At 42.5% G+C, this 16,137-nt stretch overlaps 1 protein-coding gene across 2 annotated transcripts in view; it reads right to left on the bottom strand.

Moving 5' to 3' along the window:
- Positions 1 to 2,284, bottom strand: part of KCNS3 (potassium voltage-gated channel modifier subfamily S member 3) — a 34,461-nt gene extending 32,177 nt beyond the window's left edge. The window contains exon 1 of one of the 2 annotated variants that reach the window (XM_032684351.1): positions 2,241 to 2,284. The gene's annotated coding sequence lies outside the window, so the exon portion shown is untranslated. Of the gene's footprint in view, positions 1 to 1,623; positions 1,663 to 2,240 lie in introns of those variants that run through there. The other variant, XM_032684352.1, reaches the window with a different exon arrangement.
- Positions 2,285 to 16,137: the final 13,853 nt, after the last annotated feature.

Raw genomic sequence — 16,137 nt, 5'->3', positions numbered from 1 at the left:
CTCTTCAATTGCTGGGGAAAAAAAAAAAAAAAGATATAATGATACTGCACCTCTTTTTAAAAAGAACTGTTTTGAAATTGATACCTAAGAAGCACCCATATAAAAGCTATGTATGATTACTGTCAGTTAAAGCTCTTTTATCAACATTTAGCTACTTACCTATACTCAAATAATTTACAAAATTTCAGAACATAAAACCATTTTTGTCTACCCACAGTGCTATCTCAGCAGAAATTTTGATACAGAAACTAAGAAGGTTTTTCCTTATTAGCCAATTGCCTTTTATTCCCCCTCATGATTACTGGTTTCAATACTGCTACAATAGGCAGCTTCTCCCCAGCAGAGGATATTAAATACACCTTGCAAAGTTGAAAAGCCACCTCTGCTTCCTGGCTTAGGATATCAACACCAAACAAATCTTACAAAAACTGCGTGACATAACCCTAACTGATTAGAGCAGAGAAGGATTTTGGAAAATGCTGCAACTGTGACCAAAGAAAACGAGTGGTCCAGGACATATCTCTGAAAACGAGATCTCACCTAGGTATCCCAAGTGAGACACACAGAATCCAACTCACACATCCCCTCTGAAAACCCTGGCTTCCGTACAAAGTGTATTCTTGCTCCCCCTGTCCCCTTAGGACGTTAGCCTGAGTGCCTTATGCCATCTATTGGCCTAGACCAGTGACAGATGCTCTGAGGAGAACTTTAATTCTGGGAAAGAGACTATGTTAAAAGGAATCTGTCAGTAGATCTGTAAATTCTGTTAATGGAATCAATACACTGCCGCTGCTCAGATCTTGAGGTCTACCTTCCCCAGCAAACATTGAGTTCAGCTCCCAGAATAACCAGCAGTTGTGCTTTGCATTAGGCAAATGAAAAAAAAAAAAAAAAAAGTATTGACATAGGACTACCTCGTGGGCCAGAAAATCCAGAAAACGAGCAGTGAGGAAATTCACTGTCCTACAGATGCACATAAGAAAAGTCTTTTTATAAAAAGAGAAAGCTCCTTCAAAATGCACCTGGATCTAAACTCAGGTTAACTATCCTCAACTTATTAAGTCTACTTTAGATCGGACACGCAGAGAGAACAAACTTCTCCCACATTTCTTTACCCAGAGAGGCTACTGTAGTCGTTCGCGGCTGCTTAAAACTAGTTTACTTTTTAATCTAAACGAGTTTCTAAAAGACAAGGTAGAGCTCTGCAATGCGAAAGGGCTCAGAGGCATCGCTATCGATCCGCTCCCGCACTGGCCGCCACAAAGCACCCGAGAAGAAGTCGGCAGGACACGGTCCCTCCGAGGGCCGGAGCGGTGCCCTTGCCCCCGCCGCCGCCCTCGGGGAGCCGGAGAGGGGCTGCACGTGCCAAGCCGGAGAGTTCAGGGCAAGACTCCGGCAGAGAAGCGAAGCCCCGCACCAAGGCTCCCCCTGCACCAGGCGGCAACCCCCGCACCCCTCCTCCTCCTCTTCCTCCTCCTCCTCCTCCCCCGACTGTTCACCCCGCAAACACACGGAGAACACACCGGGCCGGGCTCGCCGGGCTCTCCCCCCCGAGCCGCGAAGATGCTACCCCGGGGCCACGCCGGGGCCGCCCCAGCGGGCGGGAGGGCGGGCACTGCCTACCTGGAGCCGCTCCCGGCCGCGCTCCGCCCGGCTCCGCGGGGCCGCCAGAGGTGGGAGGGGAACGCAGGCAGCGGCGGGCGGGCTCAGGCGAGTCCCCACCCCGCCTCCGGGCATCCCCCTGCCCCACGCCGCGGTCCCGTCCCGGCACGGTCGCGGAGGGTTCGCGCTGCCTCCGCCCCCGGCGGTCCCGCAGCGCCCTCGAGGAGACCTGCTCCGCACCCAGTGGTTCTGCACCGTCGCCTTGCCTCCAGCGGGTCCCACAGTGTGCCTGAGAGGTGTCGCCTTTGCCTCCAGGGGCCTTGGCTCCGCTCCTGCGGGTCCCATACTGCTCATGCCCGGGCGGTCAGTGTTCCCCAGAAGTCCCGCTCCGCGCCCGAGGGATCCTATTCTATGGCTGCGGGGGATCCTGCCCCCAAGGTTCCCTTCTGTTCTCCTGAAGAGTCCCCGCACTTTGCCTGTCAGTCCCGCACCGCATCCGCGGCGTCTCACACGGGGTCCGAAGAGTCCCCCTCCGCTCCCCAGTAGGTCCCTGCTGGGGAGTCCCGCACCCACCCGCATCCCGTTCCCCGAGCACGCGTGGGGACCTGGCGGAGCCGCTCTCTCCCGTAGCCACCTACCAGGCACCCCCGGGCAGTTCTCCGCCCTCCCAGGGCTCGGGGGAAGGCTCGGGAGAGGGGCAGCTCGTCCGGAGGGGCGATGGTGCCGGGGCGGACCGGGCTGGGGGTGGCCTCGCCCCTCCCGGAGCTGCGGCAGCGCGAAGCAGCTCCTGCCGCCGCCGCCGGTCCCCACGCTCTGGGATGCGGGGCTCCCACCTTCCCGCTTTTGTGCGGCGGCGGGGCCGGGTCTGCGCGGGCAGTGACAAGGGATTGATCTGCCATTGATTCCTACCGCCCGCCTGCTGAAGTGGCACACACGCGGCTTCATTGGGGGGGGGGGGGGGGTGCAGCCTGAGATGCGGAGTGTCCCCCTCACGCTGCAGAGGGAAGTCATTTGTTTTCAGTATTATGACCGAAATTAGTTGTCTGTGTCAGGGCTCAGTTCTGCCCAAGTTGAAGACAGAGAGCAACGGGAAGCCAGGCCAGCTCCAAAGCACAACTGCATCAGCCTTCTAGGATTAAACATTTTGTCTGTTCCATTGGTATCATTTTGAAAATTGCCAAAGATGAACATAAAGGTTTATTCCTTTGTTACAAATTTCAACACAAAGAAAAGTATTTTCTGCACTTTTGTGGAACTTTTCAAAACTTTTCATGAAAAAAAAAGTCCTCTAAACCATCAATGTCATCATAACCAACTGCAGGATTTGTTAAAAAAAATCTGCTATGTAACTCTTTCTGCAATTTTTTTTTCCTAATCAATATTACCTTGAAAAAAAATTGTGCACTACTATTGAAGAAAACTCTCCTCTCTTCTTTGGAGGAGCTTTATTTGTGGTGGGGTTTTTTTAGAGTTTATTACATGTTTTAAAGAAAAGAATTTGGCAACCTCTTGTTTTGAAGTCAGCATAAATACTTATTATACTGTTGTGTTCCTGGTAATTTTTCAGTCTTACAAGAGTCCTCAGTTGTGAAGGCTGAGGAGAGTGGGGATCCTAAGAATACATTTCTCTCTGATTTTGTTTACTGGTATTCCCTTAAGATACTATTGCTGTGCAGAAAGGATTCTTTTTATTACAAGTTATGGTGTATAATTGCATTAATAAATTAAATTTTATCACATTTCTCTCTCATTAATCACAGAAGTTTTAATCACTGCAGAATATGGCTTGTCCAGGTATTACAACAACCCTTCAGTGTTGTGCACAGCAGTCTGTATTTATGCTACACATCCTTTTCAAAAACATAATTAACCAGCAGTATATTAAGATCAAAAGTAATGACTTGCACACAACAGCATTTAGTTACAGGAAGTTGTGAAAAAGTCATGCACTGAGTGGAAAGCGAGTTCCTCAGAGTTGTTCAAACAGAAGAATGTGAACAGAATACTTCCTAAAGGCAAACAAGGTCATCTTAGTGGGTCATTTGGATATTTCAGCATAAAATTTGAAATATTCTGCAGAAATATTATTACTGACTTCTGGAAATGATACTGCAGCACAGCAGCCAATCAGATGGTTACACAACCTTGTCATCACAGACAAGAATGCAAGATGCTGGAAATTGCCCAGGAAGGTGAGTGGCAGCTCTTTGGGCAGCAAGGACACGTACCTTTCTATAACACACTATGACATCTGGAGTGGCAGAGGGGGTAAGTGGTAGCCTCATTGCCTATGTCAAAACATCTGGTGGCGCTGGTGACCCTGTTCTCAGTCACTGTTCTGGGGGTGGATATGTCCCATGGTCCTGCTCTGCCTGGTAGGGAGGGCAGAAACGTACTGTCTTGGCTTCTTGTCAAGCCTGTCAAGCTGCAACTTGCATTATCATAACTTAGAGCTCCTTACATCAGCATGATCTTGCATTGCTCTTTTCTAAACAACCGACCCACTCCCTTGGGGGCAGCACATTTAGAAATGCCAGTTCTCTCCTCCCAGTGTTCTGCAGACTCAGGCGTCTTCTCTATTTTATCCGCATCAAGAAATACCACAAGACTTAGGAACTGCATTTATTTTTGTATTTGATGCATCATGGTTTCTTTTCACATAAGCAGTGTCTGAGCACTGAGCTCTCTGAAGGAACGTCTTCCTTTACAAAGTGATTTTTCACGTGCTTCCTCTAAAACACAGCAACTCCCCTGAGCTGAGATCATTCTTTTACATGGAGGGCTGACTTGGGTTTTTTTGGCAGGTTTTAGCAACTTCATTTTAAAACATGCCCTGATTCAATCATCTGGAAAAGGAGAGAGGTCACTTCTATCTTCCTGATGCAGAAAAACTTATTGGCAGCTGTTTATGGTGGGTATGAGTTTAGGTCCTGGCAGTGAGGAAAAGAGTTGAAGGGAAATCTAGGCTATAACACCATCGTCTTCATTGCACCACAGTGGTTTATAATATGTTTGTAATGGTTTATAATAGTGTTAACTGTTGCTTACCAGCTTAAAAGGGTTGTAAGACAGACTGTTAGGAAGAGTGGCATATGTAAGGCTGGCTCACAGTATCTTGTGCTCTAGCCCAAGGTCAACCAGAAATATTTGTATTTAGGAACAAATCATTACAAAGTGTCCAGACTAGTTTTTACAAATATTAACTCCTTCAAAGCTGCTGGTAGTAAGTTACTCAAGACAAAACTGTTGTTTTAGATGCTTCTTAAGGTAAGAAGATTTTCACCAGTGGAGTGAATGGAGTGAGAAGTTTCAACCAGTGAACATATGGCTACATCAGAAGGGATTGTGACCCCCCATAAAATGGCTTACATCCTTTTTATGGCTCTCTAAAGCATGCAGTGAACCTATCCAAACTCAAGCTGCCACTGGCTAATCTAACTGGAAACAACAATGCCCTGTGCACTGTTGTGCATGTGCTCATTGTGTTTGTGTAATGCTGCCGTCCCTAGGGGCTGGCCATTTTCCCCCCCGACTTGTTTTCTTCCCTGAATTGCCTTCATCTAACCAAATTCTGTCAGCAGTTACACCAGGGGGACCCTATTAAAGACAAATGGACTCAGTGTTCTTCCTCCACAAATGCTCATAATTTAATCTGCACAGCTGTGGGACAAAGTGGGAGTAACTCTGCCTAAGGTACTTTCCTGGGGACAGAGGAAAAAAAAGGCGATTAGAGTGGCAATTCTTCTGTCAGCGAGAGCTGAATCTGATCTACTCTGCCTGCTGCAATCCCACCCACTCCAGCCCACAGGAGACACATGGCACAGGGACTGCAATACCACTTCCAACCCCTGCAGCGTTTGCTGATGACCATCCACAGCCACCACACCAGTGAGCACAGGGGTTGCCACTTGCCACACAAGCCATACAAATCACAGCTTTTCATTCTCTCACTGACTTATACATTCCTCAGTGCACAATCCTGAGTTTCATTTGCATCCTGGCTGGATGAAAACTGTCTCATTCAATTGAGTTTTACATGGGGTTTGTGTTACATCCAGAGGCTCAGTCCTGCCTCTCATATAAATCAGAGGAACTACTGCAGTATTATGTTTTTGTATTGTTGAAGATGAGAAGTAGGTTGGGAACTGAGCCCTCTTGTATTTGCTTTTGTACTCCAGACCTGGGAACTGTCTTATGCTCTTTTGATTTAAGAAAATCAGTGGGAATTTACAAGTTCTGTTATTTAGTTCAAGAAAATAAACTTTCTCTGTGAATGACAGCACCCCTGCTTAATTAACCCGAGAAAATAGTTTCATATAATGCAACATAGTGCCTTTGATTTACTAAACAGCATATTTCTAATGAAAAGAAAGTATTACTAATAGAAAGTCAAAGATTTTTAAAGGGTTGCTGAGGTAGCATGATCCAGTCATTTGAGGAAACACTGCATCTCCTAGAGAGCCAGGTACAGAACTTGGAGATCCGGAGGTTTTTACTATTTTTTAATGCTGAGTTTGTTAGTAAAGTATGAGTAGTCAGAGGAGAATACTGCATTTGAATTTAAAAGTATTGGCAAATGTTGCTAGGAATATGTGAACCATAACAGATCTTCAATCAAGCAGAAGGTAAGAAATTTATCTGTGTCAGCTACACCCTGGTTACCAGGCTGTTGACACAGTTCTTAGAGAAGTCAAATGTACATTTGCATTAAGCATATTCCATTTCGGAAAAGCGTGTTTTCCATTAATTTTGAAAACATATTAACACAGAACTTTCTTTAACATAATATGATAGACAGTAAATTACTGAATTACTACTCAGTGAGGTAGGTAGGAAATTCCTGGTACCTTTCCTAACTCAAACTAATCTGAAATTACAATGCGATCTGTAGTAGAATGTAAGACCTAATGTAAGGCCTTGGAAGCATAATGTATACTTCAATAAACAACAACTCCTGTGGAAATGCTGAATGCAGCAGGTATCATTACACAGGCTTCCAATACAGTAATTACACTTTAGATATATAATCTGGCTTGCCTGTCACAGCTGAGTTCTTGTTTACAACAAATGCACTGGGTTTTACAGAGCTATACCTCTTTAAAATATTAATGGGAAAGCATAGTTACTGAGGTAAAGGTAAAAGAAGACAAGGTCTTTCAGTGGGAAAAGATGTCTGTAAAGAGTAGTGAAAATGGCTTGTATGTAATTTTTTCATTTCTCCTACAGATTTATGGCAGGGGGAGGTGTGTGTGTGCTTAAGGAGCCTAAGTAGAAGGTGGGACCTTCTTTCTTCAACCTTCTTTTTATTTTTTTTATTTCTCCTTTTCTGTCTTTCTTCTCAGTTTTCAATTCTATTACTATTCAGTATTACTAAAGTACTCCCTTAGGAACCTCAGTCCAGGCACATAACTTCATTTGGATAGCTGTGATACAATCAAGTACAAAGGAAGAAATTCTGAAGATTGAACAAGACAGACAAGGGTATAGAAGAAACTGAAACTCAGGGTTTGGAAGGCAAGGTAATACTAAAATGAATAGAGCAATATTACAGCTATAGCAGTGTTTCAATTTCCTTAATTTGTAAACCTTCTTTTCTTCTATTTATCTTCAAGTCTATAATATTTTTTTTCTACTAGTTCTAGTTTCTTTTCTTTCCTTTTCGGGATTTTTCATTATTTTACATTTCTGTTCAGCTCTGAAGTCCTTGACATGTTCATTTCTCCAACTTTCCATCATCAACTGTGTGGGTGAAAGATAGAATTGCAAAGATTTCCTTCAATATGTCAGAGAAAAATGGGCCAGGAATCAATAATGCTATACTGGCATAAAGCACTGATTATTGAGATATAAGGGTATTTAAATCTGAAAGCATTCCACCTTACTCTTCTCATGAATAATGAAAGAAGTTATGGCATTTTTGTGAGTCTAGGTTAGCTAAATAATAACTTTGGACCTTATAAAGGGAATAGTACATTTTCATTTCCATCCTGTGTTTAGTTATTGTGTTATGGAAAAAAATAGAGCACTAGAAGGTAAGAATTTAGTCCACATTTTGAAAAGTTGCTGTTCTGAAGAATCCATGGAGGCAGACCATTGACACAACTTCTATATAAGTTCCAAACAGATTCAATACAGAAATCTTTCAGTTCTAGAGATACTGCATTTTAGTAAAATGATATGAAGTTCACCTATTTGCATCCCTTCAAATGCTGGGTCTTCAAAGATAATCAGAACTTTCTTCTGTTGGTGACAAGTGGTTTGATGTATTCTATGTATCTTAGATATGCACCTGATAAGAATAATTGTTTGTTTGAGGGCGCTCATTTTCTTGTGATTGAGTTCAGGACAAGCGTAAGCGTAATGGCTTGGGCGAGAAACCTAAAATCAAAGGATTAAAAGTAATGTAAAGGAAATCATATTCTATGTAATTAAAGAACAGGGAAATCTCTTTCTGGTTAAAACAAAGGATATTTACATGGCTGTTTTTTTTGTGATTTAACAGTTATGGAAGAAGCAGTCCCCAAAAGAGGCAACATCAACAAAATGACTGCATAGCTCATTGCAGATGAGACTAACACATTCTCAATGACGAAACCAAGAAGAAACACTGTTGTTTGAGAAGGAATGCTGTTTCTGCCCTCAAAAGAACTGATAACCATCCTCATCACTATGTCTGCAAACTGGCTAAAAATGTAGATGTTGAGTGGGGAAAGTGGATGAAATGGGGTTTCTTACCCTGCTTTCCTATTAGCTGTAAAGCCCAGCCTTGCCAAAGTCTTCTTTGGCTGCTATCCAATTTTCCATCAAACAGCAATATATTCTGTTGCATTATGCTCTACAGTCTCCACCAAAATCTCCCAGAACCCAGAACATTAACATCTTTGAAACCCCAGTTCTAAACTCATGTCAGGTCCACTTTCCAGCAAAGAATGATTAAGCAGGACACAACCTGTACTGGTGGTTAATAGTGCATGTAGCCAGCTTACTTTTCACACATCTCTTCTGCGGAGCCTTCCTGTCCTTTTTGGAAGCTTTTTGAATGGAAATAAGCTACATTTCATATAGCTTTATTAGCAGGGCACATAACATGATAGTTTTGTGCTGCTTAAAGGTAGGAGCAATTTCACATCCAGCAGTTCAAATGCAGTGAGGAGATAGGTCTTCTGCTGAATCCATCTGCTCAGAGTTTAGACTACAAAGAATAGAGAAAGATGTCATTAAGGTAACTGGCTCAAAGCATGGCTATGAGCCACCAACAGAACATGACCAGAAAAACTCCAGGATATCTCCCTCAGAAATAGAGAAACTTTTGTATCATTGTATATAGTGCTGGTGAAACCTTATCTGTGTTCTAATCATCTCTATTACAGAAAAATATGCTACTAGGATGTTCAGAGGAATGGAAAGTCAAGTGTAAAATAGGATGAGAAAGACTAGGATGCTTCAGTCCATAAAATGAAGAGTAGCAGTGAGAATGAGTTCTCCTTTTAAAATGAAGCAAAAATCAGGAGGTGAATAACAGTAAATTGGGCTCAAGAGCTGTACTAATACAAAAACGAATCAATATAAACTGCTCAAGAACACAGTCTAGATAAAAATTAGAACATTTCCAAACGTCAGTGAAATAAAGGTCTGGAACATTCCTTCATTAGAGAGTTTGGCGGAGCAAGAAATTTTAATGGTTTTGGAGTGGGTTTTTTGGAGCTGGTGAAAATGATTGTCTAGAGGATTGCCTACAACAGTGGGGTACTAAGTACATGGATGACTCATAAGCTTCTGAGATTTTTAAGGATATCATGCAAGTAAGTGTGGAAAACCTCCAAATTAAAGTAGCAGCATTTAACTTTTGCACAAAAAGTAGTCCTTTTAATACTATATTAATATTCTTACAGTGATTAGGTCAGATACTTCAGGAACTGCTTCCTTCAGCAACAAACATCTGTTTATATGCCCAGTTTGAATGTGGAAGCACTAGATAAACATAGATGCATCTGATGAGACTGGGCTTACTAAAGTAAAAACAGGCTGGCCAACAATAAACCAGCTATGGAGCAACCTGATTCCTTAATGGAAAGATAGATGAATCCTTTAGGATTAGTGCTTAGGTTTAATGGCGCTGTAGCACCCCCTTGTATAAATGCAATAAATAGTACAGAACTCAGTAAAATATTTATCTGGAAGAATTTATGAGGGTTCCATCACGATGTCAAAACATGAGCTTTCATACCCTACAGGTGTATGAAAAATTTTTGGATGATCCCTATAACAACTGCATTTTTCCAGGTATCTGAGTTAAAGTAGTTGCAGCAGAATCTATTATTTTATTAGTACTTTCTTGAACAGCAGCCACTGCTCATTACCTTACATGAGGTAAAAACAACACTCATCACCTTAAGGAGATGAAGACGTTAAAAGCCCATTGTTCTTTCTCAAAGAAAATAAACATTGGTATTGCTTCCCAGTGCTGGGCTATAAAGAGACTACAAAGGAGTTTAAAGCAAACTCTTTGCAAACATACAGAAGCTGTAAAATCAGTCCTGGGACATCTGCTGGATTAACATACATCATTTTCAGGCTGACAGATAGTTTTAAAAGCTACATTATTACTCATATACTGATGTCAGAGTGCTGCTCTTTAATTTAATCAATACATTGAAAGAGGGTCCCTTCAGCTTATGTAAAATTAAGTCATATCACTAAGAATAACATGATTTTACTTTCAAGCTGTAGTAGTCTTGCCTCTAATATTTATAAAATATAGAATAGTATATTTGCATGTTGTTTAGGATATGGCAATGGTACCATAAAAAAATTAAGCCACGCTTTCTAGCTCTTCCCCCTGTTTCTCTGTTAGTTTTGGAGTCAGGAGATTCCTGATAGGCTTGTTCTTGCTGGGCAGTATCACAGGCTCATCTTAAAAAAGGACCTGCAAGTTCAGTGCAGGAATGTAGTAGTTTTATAAAGAGACAAGGATACGAAGCATCTAAACCACAGTTTTCAGGAGGCTTCTCTAATAGTTACATGCCACACTCAAATCACATTTTACAGATGCCTCACATGGGCATTCTGACTACAGTCGTGTCATCTAAGTTTAGGAGAGGAGTAAGTCACACTCCCCACTGTTCAAGGTTTCCAGATTCTGCCTACTGCTATAACTGGCAGTAGTCAAAAGATCTGCTGTGCTGAAAATAAATAATTTGAAAAACTCTTATCAGTAGCAGTGCACCGTCTCTATACATGGTCCCTTCCCCATGCCTAAACAACCCAGCTCCTCTTCTTGTGTCCAGTTGTGCCAGCACTGATTTAAGAGAACTGGAAAAAATTGTGTTTTCTTCTAACAGTAGTGCAGTTGTCAAATTCAGTCCACACCATAACACTAGAAAGAATCAAATTGATGCTCCTGTGGGACTTACTAACTAGATAAGTAAGTGATATTGCAAGATCTCTAAGACTCTACATAAATAAAGAGGGGATTCCAAATCATTGAAATAATGAGTATAAATCCAGAGGAGTATTGAAAGTGACCAAAGAAAAGAAATCTGTCTGAAGAAAAGGAGGATTGAGACTTACGATTCTCTAAAAATACAAAAAGATTCTGTCTGTATGACCCATCTGCATGACAGGAGCTGCTTTATGTGTCCATCACTTTGAGGGATATCGATGTGCAATAGCATCTTCAAATATAGACAAAGACAGAGAATGAGAGGGAAAAGTAAAATGTGTTTGTCTATATTTGAAATAGAACTAGATCGCAATTGTATTTTCAATTTCAGAACAAGTAATTCTTTCCTTTTTTATTACAGTCATCAAGTAGCCATATATAACTACATATAAACAAAGAGAGGGTTGTATGGGGGCAGCAATTATTAATGGACATCACTGAATGATAAATAAAGAGCTAGCTCAGAACTGGTATTCACTGCACACAGATGTCTGGACCATGGGCAGATGTCTTAAATCGTCTACACAAAGCGCTTTTGTGCTATCACAGTAATCTAAATTGCTTTGCATTTGGTTCCAGACATTTCCACCCACTGCTCTCCACCACACATAAATTCCTATTCTCAAATCCTAACTGGGCTTCAAGGGCCAAATTACTTCCTAGTATAACTCTTTTGAGTAATTTAACTCAGTTTTATTGATGCAGGCAAACTTTGAGTCTGGTTTTCTCAATTGCAGGAGATCTCATACACACCTCTGTAGGTTATGATCCTGGTTCTGGGGAGGGCATCCACTATTCCTGAAGCTCCATGTTGAAGGAGACAAAAGGATGAGCAGGAAGAAGGTGAGGTGATGACACGGCTTCTTGCATGCTCTGTGTACAAACCAAGATATGCTTCACAAGACATTATGGTCGTGGTGAACACTCTGGGGGGAGAGACTTGCTTTAAACATCCTGCTGTACCCTGTTCAGAAAAAAAAAAGGACTACCAGAGCCCACCTTCCGAAGCTTTAGCTCAGGATCTCTTTCCTTTTAAATGTGCTGGTCCCTGGTTTAATCTGTGAATTGTCAGCTGTCAATCATCATACCTTCTGCCCTTGACTACAGGGGAGCTCAATGAAAACCACCCACAACTCTGAGACAAGCAGTTTCCTGACTGTCTGGGGATCTTAAGACCTACTGCACTCCCACAGCAGGACTGCGCTTAACTGCAGATCAAGTCAGGGACGATTTAGGAAATCATTCACATCCCCAGAGGAGGCATATCTTGCAGCAGAGACAGCCCAGCATAAGTTGCTGAGTTTTAGTTAATGGCCTCATTCTATCTAATGTGTCTGCTCTTGCAGATATCACTTACAGATGAACTGTATGTTTTCTGTCTCCCCATATCTTTTTACATGGAAAATGTTTGAAATAGGCTAGCACATAAACACACTGTCTAGGAACAGATTCATGGGAGGAGAAGGAAACAGAGAGACAGATGGACTAGTAGTTTGAGTACCTTATTTTGCACTGCAACCCTGTGAAGAAAATCAGGGATACATTTCCTGGTGGACATTTTACAAGGGTCACTTTATAAGGGTGAGATTACAAAATTGCTTTCAGTTTTACTATTCCTATTAGCATAGAATTATCTTTCATGTTAATTTAGCATGCATTTTTGCATGCAGTCAAAATAGCTTTCGAGGTGTACTTAACAGCCATATTAGATTGTATGGACCTCCTTTTCTCCCTCTTGCTCTCTGCTTGCTGTGGGAGAGCTATCAGTTACCAACTAAAAGACTAGTATAATTAAGATATCCTGTTACCTGCACATAGTTGTTAGCACTGAAAGTGTGCATAATACTACGTCCTTTCTTCCTCTTCTTGATACTGATTGAGAGGCCAGAAGGAATTTCTTTTCTGTTATATTGGATATTTTGGCCACAGAGTTTGAATAAAGCATTTTAGATTTCAGTAATCTTTAGAAAGTAAAACTATGACAGACGAGACTTCTTCTTGCATTTTAGTTAAGTCAGCTGGTAATTCAGGTTTTGTTGGATATGAATCTCAGATTTATGTGTTATTGTATTGCCTGAAATCATAATTATGGTCCAAGACATGTACTACATACTAACAAAAATTACCCCCCCCCCCAACAACCCAGAAACATAAAAGTGTTTAGGAATTAATCTACATTTGATTGGTAAAAAAAAAAAAAAATAAATAAGGAAACAAGGAGTGACTATGTGGGTAAACTAGATAGGTAATACTTTCAGTAACACTGTGATAAGGCTGTGTTGTAGCAGGATAATTTTTCTCCCTTTCCAGTATATGGTTGCTAGTTATCATGATCCTGTTTAAATTGCACAGAGGGAATAAGACACCTCAGGATTCCACTTTGCCCAGTAACCTCAGCCTGCATGAGAATATTGGCAGGTTGAAGGATTAGTGGAAACATGGCTGGAATCTGTTTGGGTTGAAAAAACACAGGCAACCTTGGCACTTACCATGTGTCAAGGTTACCATTATTTGGGATGTACTTGTCAACAGTGAAGATCTGCTTCAAGTGTTACACAGAGTTGAAGAAAACTGGAGGAAATCTGAGGCACTTTCCTGGTGGTACCTAAAATCAAGCTTTGGAAAAGTGGAATAACCTTTTTGTAGTATTGTGAAAGCACACTGCACAGTAAGATAAAGCCATAACTCAAATGGTCTCAGCTCCAACAATAACAAACAGGGACGTGCTATCCAATATTTAAGCCCTGACTGCCTGATCATGGGTCTATTTAGTATAATCCATTATTTATATAGTATCCTTGTTGGCTAGTGCTTCTCAGGAAAACTCTCTGTAAAGTTAAAAATTTATTTTATAGGGAATTTCAGAAGAAAACAACTGCAACACAAACTAGCTGGGGATAGCACTTGTTTCTGGAGTAAAATCCAGCATTTTGGAGCACAGCAAACTTTGGGTTTCACTTTCAACTAACTTTTTTTTATACTTTTGAAGATGTGGGACTGGTGTAATGAGGTTATCCGTGACAGCAGCACAAATGTATGTCTATTTAAAAAGACCATTTTCGATCTGTGTTATGTTTAAAAACGAATCCTGCACAGCAGCCGCTGCCCCGGCTGCGCTCCCGGGAAGGTACCGGAGCGGAGGGAGCAGCTGGAAGATCCTCCGGCTCCCTCTCCAGGACATTGGGGTTAATTACAAATAAATCCTCCAGCTCTGCGGCTCCTGCAGCCTTCTCATGAGCAATGGAGTGAGCAAACCCCAAATGTCACAGGCGTAAGCTTAGGACAGAAGTATCCCCAATATAAGGTTAATCTCGATAGCAAATATATAGTGAGAGAGGGATGTGGGCAATTCTGAGCACTCCTTAGAAATTGCTGCCAAGCTTCTCTTGGCAAAGGTGTTTCTAACAGAAGAACAGCATATGCTGACATAGAGTCACAGAATCATGGAATTATTTGGGTTGGAAAAAACCTCTCAGATCATCGAGTCCAACCATTAACTCTGCACTGACAAGTCCATCACTAAACCATGTCCTTAAGTGCCACATCTATGTCCTTTTAAAATACCTCCAGGGATGGTGACTCAACCACTTCTCTGGGCAGCCTGTTCCAATATTTGGCAACTCTTTCGGTGGACTAATTTTTCCTGATATCCAATCTAAACCTCACCTGGGGCAACTTGACATAAATATTCCTTAAATCTTGGTAAAGCTTCTACAAAATAGATGCATGCACAAAAAAAAAAAAAAAAAAAGGAAATTAAAGGGTTTGAGAAAATGACAGCTGAACTGAATTATGACCAACAGAAGGAATACTGAATCCTAGTACTCTTTATTACATAAACAACATTGCAGCTATGCTGTTGATGTGGCCATAATTACACACCAATAGTGCTCAGCACTTATAGACAATGTGAATGGAGACCACACTAACCCCTGTGCTCACTCTGTAACTGGCCACCTTCTGACCAGCAGCAGCTCAGCTTAGCAGCTCCAGGAACATTACACTCCCACACATCATTTATGATGACCAGAGTGCACTCATGCTGATGGTGAGAAACCATCACTGATCTGGGCTCAGGGCCAAAGGTATAACTTCTCTGCCTTCAGCATGTGGCAAAGGCAGGGTCTTTTTCTCAGATCTGCTTGTGGTCAAATTCACTTCTCTGCAGTTCTTGGGTTAATTTCCTCCAAATTTGAGGAGGATTTCTGCTCTAGGTGTCCCACAGATCACCTAATAAGAGAGTTCTTCATTTAGTTTGTGACACCCATCAATCTCCAACTGTATTCCCTTTTACTGTTAATTTAGACATCTTACTTTAAAGTTTAACAGTTCCTTTCCTATTTTGTTAATCCAATTGCCTTAAAACTGCATTTTATGCATTTGCCTCTGGCAGACTTCAGCTGTCCAGGGAAGGCTATGCAAAATCCTCCACAGAGGAGACAGAGTGTATTGGGTTTGAGTGACAAGGCTTTCGTAGCAGAGGGGCTACAGCCCCTCTGGTGGCTTCTGTGCGAAGTTGCCAGAAGCTTGGCTTCCCCCATGTCCGGCAGAGCCAGTGCCAGCCAGGATGGACCCACCACTGGCCAAGGCCGAGCCTGTCAGTGATGGTGGTAAGTGCCTCTGGGATAACAAAGTTAAGAAGGGGGAAAAAACCCTATGCAAGTGCAGCCACAAGAGAGGAGTGAGAGTATGTGAGATCAACAACCCTGCAGACCCCAAGGTCAGTGCAGAAGGAGAGGCAGGAGGTGCCCCAGGCACCAGAGCAGAGATTCCCCTGCAGCCCGTGGTACAGACCTTGGTGAGGCAGCTGTGCCCCTGCAGCTCATGGAGGTCAAGGGGGTCACAGAGATCCACCTGCAGCCTGGGGCAGGTTCATGCCCAAAGGAGGCAGTGACCTCACAGGAAGCCCACACTGGAGTAGGCTCCTGGCAGGAACTGTGGACCATGGAGAGAGGAGCCCTTGCTGGAGAAGGGTTGCTGGTGGAACTTGTGACCCTGTAGGCATCCCATGCTGGAGCAGTCTGTGCCTGAAGGACTGCATCCCGTGGAAAGAGATCCACGTTGGAGCAGTTTGTGAAGAATTGCAGCCCATG

Source organism: Chiroxiphia lanceolata, chromosome 3 (assembly GCF_009829145.1).
Source record: "Chiroxiphia lanceolata isolate bChiLan1 chromosome 3, bChiLan1.pri, whole genome shotgun sequence".
NCBI lineage: Eukaryota > Metazoa > Chordata > Aves > Passeriformes > Pipridae > Chiroxiphia > Chiroxiphia lanceolata.
Note: the sequence above shows the minus strand (reverse complement) of the source record. Positions and strands in the feature narration are given on the sequence as shown.